This window comes from Meriones unguiculatus, chromosome 9 (genome assembly GCF_030254825.1).
Source record: "Meriones unguiculatus strain TT.TT164.6M chromosome 9, Bangor_MerUng_6.1, whole genome shotgun sequence".
In the NCBI taxonomy this organism is placed as follows: Eukaryota; Metazoa; Chordata; class Mammalia; order Rodentia; family Muridae; genus Meriones; species Meriones unguiculatus.
In genome coordinates this window covers 82,122,323-82,132,385 of record NC_083357.1, presented here as the reverse complement: position 1 = coordinate 82,132,385, position 10,063 = coordinate 82,122,323, and the positions used below count along the sequence as shown (strand labels likewise).

General features: G+C 41.6%; 1 pseudogene; it reads right to left on the bottom strand.

Annotated features, from left to right (window-relative positions):
• Nucleotides 1-1,287: 1,287 nt before the first annotated feature.
• On the bottom strand, nucleotides 1,288-2,200 carry LOC110542443 (26S proteasome non-ATPase regulatory subunit 11-like; annotated as a pseudogene).
• Between the last annotated feature and the right edge of the window lie 7,863 nt (nucleotides 2,201-10,063).

Here is a 10,063-nt window from a genome sequence, read left to right as displayed (position 1 = left end):
GGATGTCATTTTGTTCTGATATCAGTGTCATTTGCTTTACAGAAGTTTTTCAGTTTCATGAGGTCCCATTTATTAATTGTTGGTCTTTAGAACCTGTACTGTGTACTGTTAGTGTTCTGTTCAGGAAGTTGTCTCCTGTGCCAGCGAGGTCAAGGCTCTTCCCCACTTTTTCTTTCAACAAATTTAGTGTTTTGGTTTTATGTTGAGGTCTTTGATCCACTTGGACTTTAACTTTGTGAGGAGTGATAAATAAGATTCTATTTGCATTTTCATACATGTAGACATCCAGTTAGACCAGCACCAGACCATTTGTTGAAGATGCTGTCTTTTTTACATTGTAGGTTTTGTCTTCTCTGCCAAAAATCAAGTATCCATACATGTGGGGTTTATTTCCGGTTTTTCTATTTGATTCCATTGATCCATCATTCTGTTTCTATGCCACTCCCATGCACTTTTTATTACTATTCCTCTGTAGAAAGAGAGTAGAAAGGAAAGCAAAGAGGGGAAGAGAAGAATAGTTAAAACACTGACATCTAATTTAGTTACTGTGTTAAAAAAAAAAAGCCTCATGCACAGCAGGCTCCCTGAGGGCTGTGGGCCCTGCATAGCTGTAGTAGACACTGGCTCCTGGACTTGTTCCCATTCTTTCACAGGTCAGAACGGAGCCATTCATGTGCTGCTGCTGCAGTGGAGATGGCCTAGCAGGCCCTTCAGCTACTGTGCTGGAGCCATTGTCAGAGAGGGAAGGTGGACAGGCCAGATGGCAGGGGAAAAAAAAAAAAACACCAAACACCTTGTTTCGAATAAAAAAAGAAAACAGCACTTTATAATTCTTCCATAGTTGTTTGTTTTGGTTCAGTACAAACAGAATAAAAAGTCGTTGGTTTTGTAGGTCAGCAAACACCCAAATCTGAAAAGGAGGAGAGGTGACACCCAGCAGGTGAATGAGGATCCTGGGTGGTTGGCAGGGTTCATGGCTTTGAGGCCCTCTCTCAGGAGGCAGAGAGCACAGCTTTAGGTAGTGTAAACCTTTTTCCTTTTATTAAAAATCTTTCTTTCTTTTTTTCTTTCTTTCTTTGTTTCTCCTTTTTTGTTTTTTTTGTTAAGCAATTTCTCCACTCCCATGCAGGGCAGTGCTGATTACATGAGAATTGGTTGCCTATTGCTGGATACAGATGCACCAATGAACGGTAAAAACTTTCTGAGAGAAAAGAATCTCCCAGCATTTCCCCAAGTGTTCACTCCCCTGCCATACACACTCTCTAAAGGCCCTCTATAGATACAACTCTATGTCAGCTTCTTGGCTTTGTTGTAGAGGGAGTCCACTACTTTCTTCATGCTCTGAATTGTTTCCAGAGCAGCTTCATAACTTTTATCTACTGGGGGTTCATCAAAATTGATCAGAAAGCCCTCCCCCTGGTCCAAAATCCTGTGAAACTTCTTGTCAAGAATCATCTGTGATAATTTTCTTTCCACTTTGACCTTGCAGTGTTTGATGAGGGTAGATATGTGTTCAGTCTGGACTCAAGAAAAAGGTTCAATGGCCTGGATCAGATTCTGTTCCAGTAGGTTATTGTATAATTTGGCCAAATGTGTGTTGATAGTTGGATTTTCCCGGAGCTCTACCATGTAGTCTGTGAAGGTCTCTTCAAAATCTGCCAGTGATCTGTTCTTGCTAGCTTGAGCCACACATTTCAATGCTTCTGTCTGCCTCCCTGAATATGAAGTGAAAGCTTAAGGCCTGGACATCATTTGGGGTGTTGAGCATGATTTTGCACAGCAACATGTACTTCAGAGATGTGATGGCCTTGAGGCTATCGATGGAATCATAGTCTTCAAATGCCTCATAGAAATATGAGTAATCAATTTTCCAGTTCTTCTCCTCTGCTGCATGAGTAATACCTGACTGCATTTTCAGGGTGGCCTGCAATTTAGGGGGGCAGTAGATGGCATTTGCTGTCATTGAAACAGAGGTTAAGGCAGCTCGGGCTTTCAGCAGATTATTCAGAGCATGGTACGTTTTACTTTCTAAAAGCTGTACTTCCACCAAAAGGGCTTTATCATCCATCTTTTCAACTCCCAAAGCAGCTGTGAACCAAAATGTAATGCTTCCTGGGTACCTTTTAGCATCAAAATGCAAAGGCGCCAGGCTTGCCTCCAACGCTTGGTGTCAAGTAGTTCTTTTCTCCGATGTAACCATTTGTGTTCTCTTGAGGAATACCTCATTCTTCTCTTAATTTCTTTCCTTTCCTTTTCTTTTTTAATTTAGATAACTTAGAGCACAATGCTGGGCAATGATTACTCTATCCTAAACCTCCAAGCCCACATAGTTTCCTACCACTCAGATTTTACCCATTATACTTGCTTTTAGTCATATCTTAGGTCCCATTCATCTCTCCTCCTGGTTACAAGTCCTCTCCTCCTGACTCTGCTCTCTCACTCCTCTCACTCCTCCTACTCCCTTTTCTCTCCTCCCCTCTAGACAAGGATGTCCCACCCTATTCTCTCCATTGCACAGCACTGGCTGATTGTTTTATTGAAAATACATTGCACAAATGGTGTCATGTTTACACAAACTGAGACAGGTGATGCAATGTCCAGGTTGAAACCAGAAAGTGGGGAGAGAAATTAGCATTTGAATGGATGAGGGTAAGTTGTATACATTCCACAAGAACATTATACCAACATTTCTCCCCTTAAGTCCAATAAAAGGCTCTTTTCTTTTAAAACAATAATAATTATAAAACAATTATGAAAACTGTTAGGTAAGATGTACATGTGCAATGTCCAGTCCATGAGCATTTGGCAACTTAGGAAAAAGTATTTGACTAATTTCTTTACAGTACCAACCACCTTTGAAAATCAGAAAGCAATATCTGCCTTTATATAGGAAGTCATTTACACGTATCATATTCATGCACTGCATTTGGCATATTAGAATTTTGTTATATGGCTATTTCTCCCAGTAGACCCATTTATTCCAGAAACTCAATGTGTAGCTTACTGTGGTGATTTGAATGAGAATGGTCCCTATAGGGCCATGTAGTTGAATTCTTGGTCACCAGGGAGCGGCTTTCACTTTGTCAAAGGATTAGGAAGGATGGCCTTGGAGGAAATGTGTCACTGGGGTTGGGCTTTGAGGTTTTAAGAGCTCAAGCCAGGCCCAGTGTCTGTCTCTTTCTATTGCCTGTGGATCCAAAGTAGAACTCTCATGTACTTCTCCAGTATCATGTCTGCCTAAATGCTGCCACGCTTTCCACCATGATGACAATGAACTAAAGCTCTGAAATTGTAAGCCAGAGAGAGTAAGTTAAATGCTTTCCAGTAAAAGTTGTTTTTATTTTCTCAGAAGAGGGAATGAGATGAGAGCCATGCCCAAGTGTTACTAAAATACATGGCTGTGGCTAAACAGAAAGCATTTCTACCTAAACATTCATAGGCCTGGGTCTGGAAGCATCTAGCCTCCGTATAATCTAAAGTTCTATAAGTCTGGACCTTGAAGGTCTAAGCTTCCAGCCTTTGTATGCTAACCTAGGCCTAGACTCTTTTCAGCATCTAAGACTTACTGCTAATTAAGCTCACTGTTTATAGCTCTTTCTGAACTCTGGATGGCTGGTTCAACTCAGCTGTTCAGCTTAAAATTTCTCCCCAACCTGACTGATTCAAACTGGCTTCTCTCAGTTTCTCACTAGATTGTTTTGCTTGGGAAAACTGCCTCTGAGCTCCACAAACTGAACTTCACAAACTCAGCTGTCTTAATTGAACTGCACCAAACTGTGTTGAACTATACTGTACTCCCAAACTCTACTGTACTGTCTCCACAAACTCTCTTGTGTTAGGAAATATACGAAATGTGAGGGTTACACGTGGGTCCGCAAATCACACCACGAGATCGTTCCACGCAGGAGGTTTATTAGGGGAAGGGGGTTACAGAGAGGGAGAGAGAGAGAGAGAGAGAGAGAGAGAGAGAGAGAGACACAGAGAGACAGAGACACAGAGAGACAGAGAGACAGAGAGAGAGAGGGACAGAGACAGAGAGAGGAAGAGGAAGAAGAGAGAGAGAAAGGGGAGGGCCCCAGTTCTCTTATAGGGTGACCCAGGGACATGCGCAGATAGTCTAGGTGTCTTCACAACTGCCTGATAACTGGTCTATCAAGTCCCTTGGGGCTGGCCATAGAAGTGCCTGCTTACTGATCCCAACATCTTGCTTTTTCTCTGAACTGCAATTAAGTAGCTTGTCATTCCTGTCTGTTCTCCTGAGAGTTAGGTGTATTCTATCTCTGACTCATTCTGTCAAATCTTTCTCTGATTTGTCACTTTGTCTGCCTCTCTGTTTGGGATTAAAGGTGTGTCCTAAAGTGTGTTCCTTCCAGAGAGATAAAGGTTCTATATTCCAGCCCCAGCCAGAGGAATTAAAGGTGTGTACTAAGGGCTTGTCTGTTTTCCAGATGGATTATATAAACCTGTCTTTGCCAAAATAGCCATGTTGCTGGATTAAAATTCCTCTACACTTTCCTTTATAAGAGTTGTCATGAACATCTAGGTTGTTTCCAGATTCTGGCCATTTCAAATAGAGCTGCTATGAACATGGTTGAGCAAATGTTCTGATTGTATAGCTGAGCATACTTTGGATATATTCCTAGGAGTGGCAAAGCTGGATCTTGAGGTAGCAATATTACTAATTTTCCGAGAAAACACAAGATTGATTTCCAAAGTGGTTGTACAAATTTACATTCCCACAAGCAATGGAGGGGGGTTCCTCTTTCTCCACATCTTCTCAAGCATGTGTTGTCACTTGAGTTTTTTTTTTTAACTTCTTATTTTATTTTATTAATTACAGTTTATTCACTTTGTATCCTAGCTGTAGGCCCCTCCTCCCTCCCCTCACAATCCCACACTCCCTCCTCTTCTTCTCCTATGCTCCTCCCCCAGTCCAATGATAGGGGAGTTCTTCCTCCCCTTCCATTTGACCATAGTTCATCAGGTCTCATCAGGACTGGCTTCTTCGTCTTCCTCTGTGGCCTGGCAGGGCTGCTCACCCCTCAGGTGGAGGTGATCCAAGAGACAGCCCATGAGTTCATGTCAGAGATGGTCCCTGGTCCTATCATTTGCCTTGGGGTACTTCTGTGTAAGGGTTCTAAGTTATTTCCATGCATGGTCCTTGTTTGGAGTATCTGTCTCAGAAAAAAACCCTGTGCCCAGATTTTTTGGTTCTGTTGCTCCCCTTGTGGAGCTCCTGTTCCCTCCAGGTCTTTCTGTCTCCCCTTTCTTTCATAAGATTCCCTGCACTCTCCCAAAGTTTGGCTGAGTCTCAGCATCTGCTTTGATACCCTACTGGGTAGAGTCTTTCAGGGGCCTGCTGTGGTAGGCTCCTGTCCTGTTCCCTGTTTTCTTCCTCTTCTGATATCCATCTCGTTCGCCTTTCTGAATGAAAATAAAGCATCTTACCCAGGGTCCTCCTTCTTTCTTAGCTTCCTTAGGTGTATAGATTTTAGCATAATTACCCTATATATGTCTGATACCCACTTATAAGTGAGTATATACCATGTGTGTATTTATGCTTCTGGGATACCTCACTCAGGATGATCTTTTCTAGATTCCACGTTTCTAGGCAGACTTTTGCAGAGGTTTTGTTATGGTTGAGTTGTTGTCTGTTCTGCTGGGTTTTAATAGTTTATTGTTTCGTTTTGCCTTTATTGTTTGTTTTATTTGTTTATTTTTAAGACATTGTCTCACTTTGTAGCCCTGGCCGTCCTGGAACTTACTATGTAGATTAGGCTAACCTCAAACTCATAGAGATCCTCCTGCTTCAGCCTTCTGAGTGCTGTTATTTTTTTTTTATTTTTTATCAGTTACATTTTATTAACTCTGTATCCCAGCCGTGTTCCAATCCCTCATTCCCTCCCAGTTCCTCCCTCCCTCCAAATGGTGGGATCTAGAAAAGATCATTCTGAGTGAAATATCCCAGAAGGAGAAAGACAAACATGGGATATACTCACTTATATAGGCCTATAAGATATGATAAACATAATGAAATCTATACACCTAAAAAAGATAATCAATTGAGCGGACATGGGGTAAGATGATCAATCCTCATTTAGAAAGACAGATGGGATGTGCATTGAACGTATGACAGGAGTCTACTGAGCGCATCTGAAAGACTCTAACTAGCAGTGTTTTCAAAGCAAAGACTCATGACCAAACCTTTGGCAGAGTACAGGGAATCATAAGAAAGAAGGGGAGTTACTCTGATGGGGAAAGGAAAGGAGCTCCACAAGGACCAAATATATCTGGGCACAGGGTCTTTTCTGAGACTGACATTCAACCAAGGACCATGTATGGATATAACCTAGAACCTCCACTCAGATGTAGCCTGTGGTAGCTCAGTAACCAATTGGTTTCCCAAAGTGAGGGGAACAGGGACTATTTCTAACAGGAACTCAATGACTGGCTCTTTGGTCTCCCCACCCCCGAAGGGAGGAGCAGTCCTGTTAGGCCACAGAGGAGGGCTTTGCAGCCAGTCCTGAAGATACCTGATAAAACAGGATCAGATGAATGGGGAGGAGGTCCCCCCATCAGTGGACTTGGAAAGGGGCACAGTGGTCACTTGAGTCTTTGATCTTAGCCATTCGGATGAGTATAAGGTAAAATCTCAGGGTTGTTTTGATTTGCATCTCCCTAATGGCTAAGGAGGTTGAACATTTCTTTAAGTGTTTCACTCCCGTTCAATACGCCTTTATTGAGAATTCTCTAAAATCCTGGCATAGACCAATATCCAAGTGGGTCCCTAGTAAGGGGAGCATGGGCTTTCTCTGGCACAAACTCAGTGTCAGGCTCTCTGATCACCTCGCCTGGGGGGTGCAGCTTTGCCAAGCCACAGAGGAAGACAGTGCAACCATTCTTGATGAGACCTGACAGGGTAGGGTCAAACAGAAGGGGGGAGAGGAGGACCTCCCTTATTAGTGGACTAAGGAAGGGGTGTAAGGGGAGAAGAGGGAGGGAAGGTGGGATTAGGAGGAAATGAGGGAGGGGGCCACTGCCTGGATACAAATTGAATAAATTTTAATAAATGATAATAATTTAAAAAATGTTAAAAAAATGTTTTCATAGGCTGAAGTTTTTGTGGGTGGATTGGTGTTCCCCTCCCTCTGATAGGATTCTAGTCTAGTTAGAGTTCAGTCTGTATGGTCTCTGCTCCTAGGAGTCTCTGCTTGAGTGCCCCTCATAGCCTCCCAAGTGCGCGTATCCTGATTTAGGTCTCCAGCTTGTCACAGAGTTACCCCACTGTCAGTTTGTCTTTTCTCTGTAGTCCTTCTGTCCTCTTTTTTTTTTTTTTTGCTCTCCCCAGGTCTGTTCTCTACCCTCTTAACTCTCTGCACTCCGTCTCCTACCTTGTTCCCTCTTTTCAGCCAATACCTCTGGTTATTCTATCTTCCAAGTGAGATTTATGAATGCTCCCTTGAATGCTCCATGTTACTCTTCTTCTTTGAGTTTGTGCCTCACAGTAGGCAAATTCTGTACTATATGGCTAAAATCCCCTTATAACTGAGTACATACCGTTTGTGTCTTTCTAAATTTGAGTTACCTCACTCAGAATGAATTTTTTTTAGTTCTATTTATTTGCCAACAAATGTCATGGTTTACTCTGCCTACAAGATGTGCAGGGATAAAGATAGAGCCAACAGAGCAAAGATTGAGGGAATGCTCAACCAATGCCTGGCCCAACCAAAGGCTCACCATATCAGAAAGGGCCAATCCCTGACACTATGAAGGAAGCTTAGATAAACTTGCACACAGGAGCTTGACAGAGTTGTCTCCTGAGAGGTGCTTCCCAGCAGAAACTCAAAACAGATGCTGAGCTTCACAGCGTTGGGAATCTTATGAAAAAGTGGGAGGAAAGAGAAAAGGACCTGGAGGTTACAGGAGCTCCACAAGAAGACCAACAGAGGCAACTAACCAGAGCCCAGACAGGCTTGCTGAGACTGAAGCTTCAACCAATGACTATGCATGAATTGGACCTAGGCGCTTACAGAGATTTAGCAGATGGGCAGCTTAGGCTTCATGTGGGTCCTCTAGTAGGGGAAGTGGGGACTGCATCCAACATGGACTCACTTGCCAGTTATTTGTTCACTTTCCCTCTAGCTGGACTGCCTTGCCAGGCCACAGGGAAAGAGGACATGCTAATACAACTTGATGGGCTGGGCTGGATGGGAAAGCAAGCTTCCCTTTTCTAGAGAAAAGGGGAGGAGGAAGGGAGGGAGGGGACTGTATCCAGGATGTAAAATGAAAAATAAACAAATCAATAGATAAGATTTATCATAGTCGTGTTTTCTCTTTACAGCAATTGTACACTGACTGTGACACTTACTTTAACCTAATGTAACTAACACAAAATAAGCATTTACTGAAATGATTGAATACATAAGGTTTTCACCATCCAATAACCTAGCATATAAGTTCATTATATATGTTGATTGCTTAGTTCTCTTTTTAGATTCTCAATTTCTAATGGGACTTAGAGAAATGATAATTTAGAGAAACATAAGGGAAGACCAGGTTGACCTTCAACTGACAAATCAGACTGCAACTTACTGATTAAAGTTGTGAATAAAATATCAAATTAACAAATTAGAAATTATTAAAAATATAAGTAAAGCAGATATTCATGAAAAGAGTGAAACTGAAAATCCCATTTTAGGAAGATGATATAGTGTAAAAAGCAATGTAACAGCATAAATTAAAACACCCACAAGTATTTCCGGTCTCTCCTTGCTTATCCTGACTCTATACCAAATAGTATTTCTAAAATTAAAATTATGATTTTAAGTGATGGAACAACGATTAAAGAAAAAGGATTCATGATATTGAAAGAGAAGAGGGTGATGGGGGGGTGGTGGGGGTGGTAGTGCATGGGAGGGTAGGAAGGGAATAAACACAAGAATGATGTTGCTTTATTGTAATTTTAAAAATAAAAACTATCAGAAAGAAGTCTCTAATATTGTTGTGTTCTTAAACCTAATATATATATATATGTGAATAAATGCATTGAGACTGAAGTGCACAGTTAATAGAATGGATTCAGAATACCAACTATTAGTTCCATCAAATATGTAACTTAAAAAAAAAAACATATATTTTCTCATGATCAGACTCCACATGTATCTTTTAGACTGTTATTGCTGATTGACATATTGCTGTTAAGTATTTACTGTGGTCCATTATTAATATTAAAAATGTATTATTTGTATTAAGAATTATGACCCCTTGACATATGATTCTGTTTAACCTGAAGTTAAAGAGGGTTCTTTTTGGAGGCTAATAGTTTATTCTTTCTTTAATTTAATTTTTTTATTATTAGTTACATTTTATTAACTCTGTATCCCAACTGTATCCCGCTCCTTTATTTCCTCCCAATCCCACCCACCCTCCCTCCTCTCCTCCCTGCCCCTTTCCAAGTCCACTGATTGGGGAGTACCTCCTCCCTTTTCATCTGACCCTGTTTTATCAGGTATCTTCAGGACTGGCTGCAAAGTCCTCCTCTGTGTTATAGTAGGACTGCTCCTCCCTTGAGGGGTGGAGAGGTCAAAGAGCCAGTCATTGAGTTAATGTCAGAAATAGTCCCTGTTCCCCTTACTATGGGAAACCAATTGGTTACTGAGCTACCACGGGCTACATCCGAGCAGAGGTTCTAGGTTATATCCGTACATGGTCGTTGGTGGAATGTCAGTCTCAGAAAAGACCCCTGTGCCCAGATATATTTGGTCCTTGTGGAGCTCCTATCCTTTCCCCATCATACTAACTCCCCCTTCTTTCATATGATTCCCTACACTCTGCCAGAGGTTTGGTTATGAGTCTTAGTATCTGCTTTAAAACACTGCTAGGTAGAGTCTTTCAGATGCCTTCTGTAGTAGACTCCTGTCATACATCCAATGCACATCCATTTGTCTTTCTAAGTGAAGATTGTAAAAATTCTATAATTTCTTAACTTTTAAATCATCTCTTCAGCACTCATTTGTGATCTTATTAGTGATGTGTTGCATGTGTTAGAGAAGAAAGAGTATAA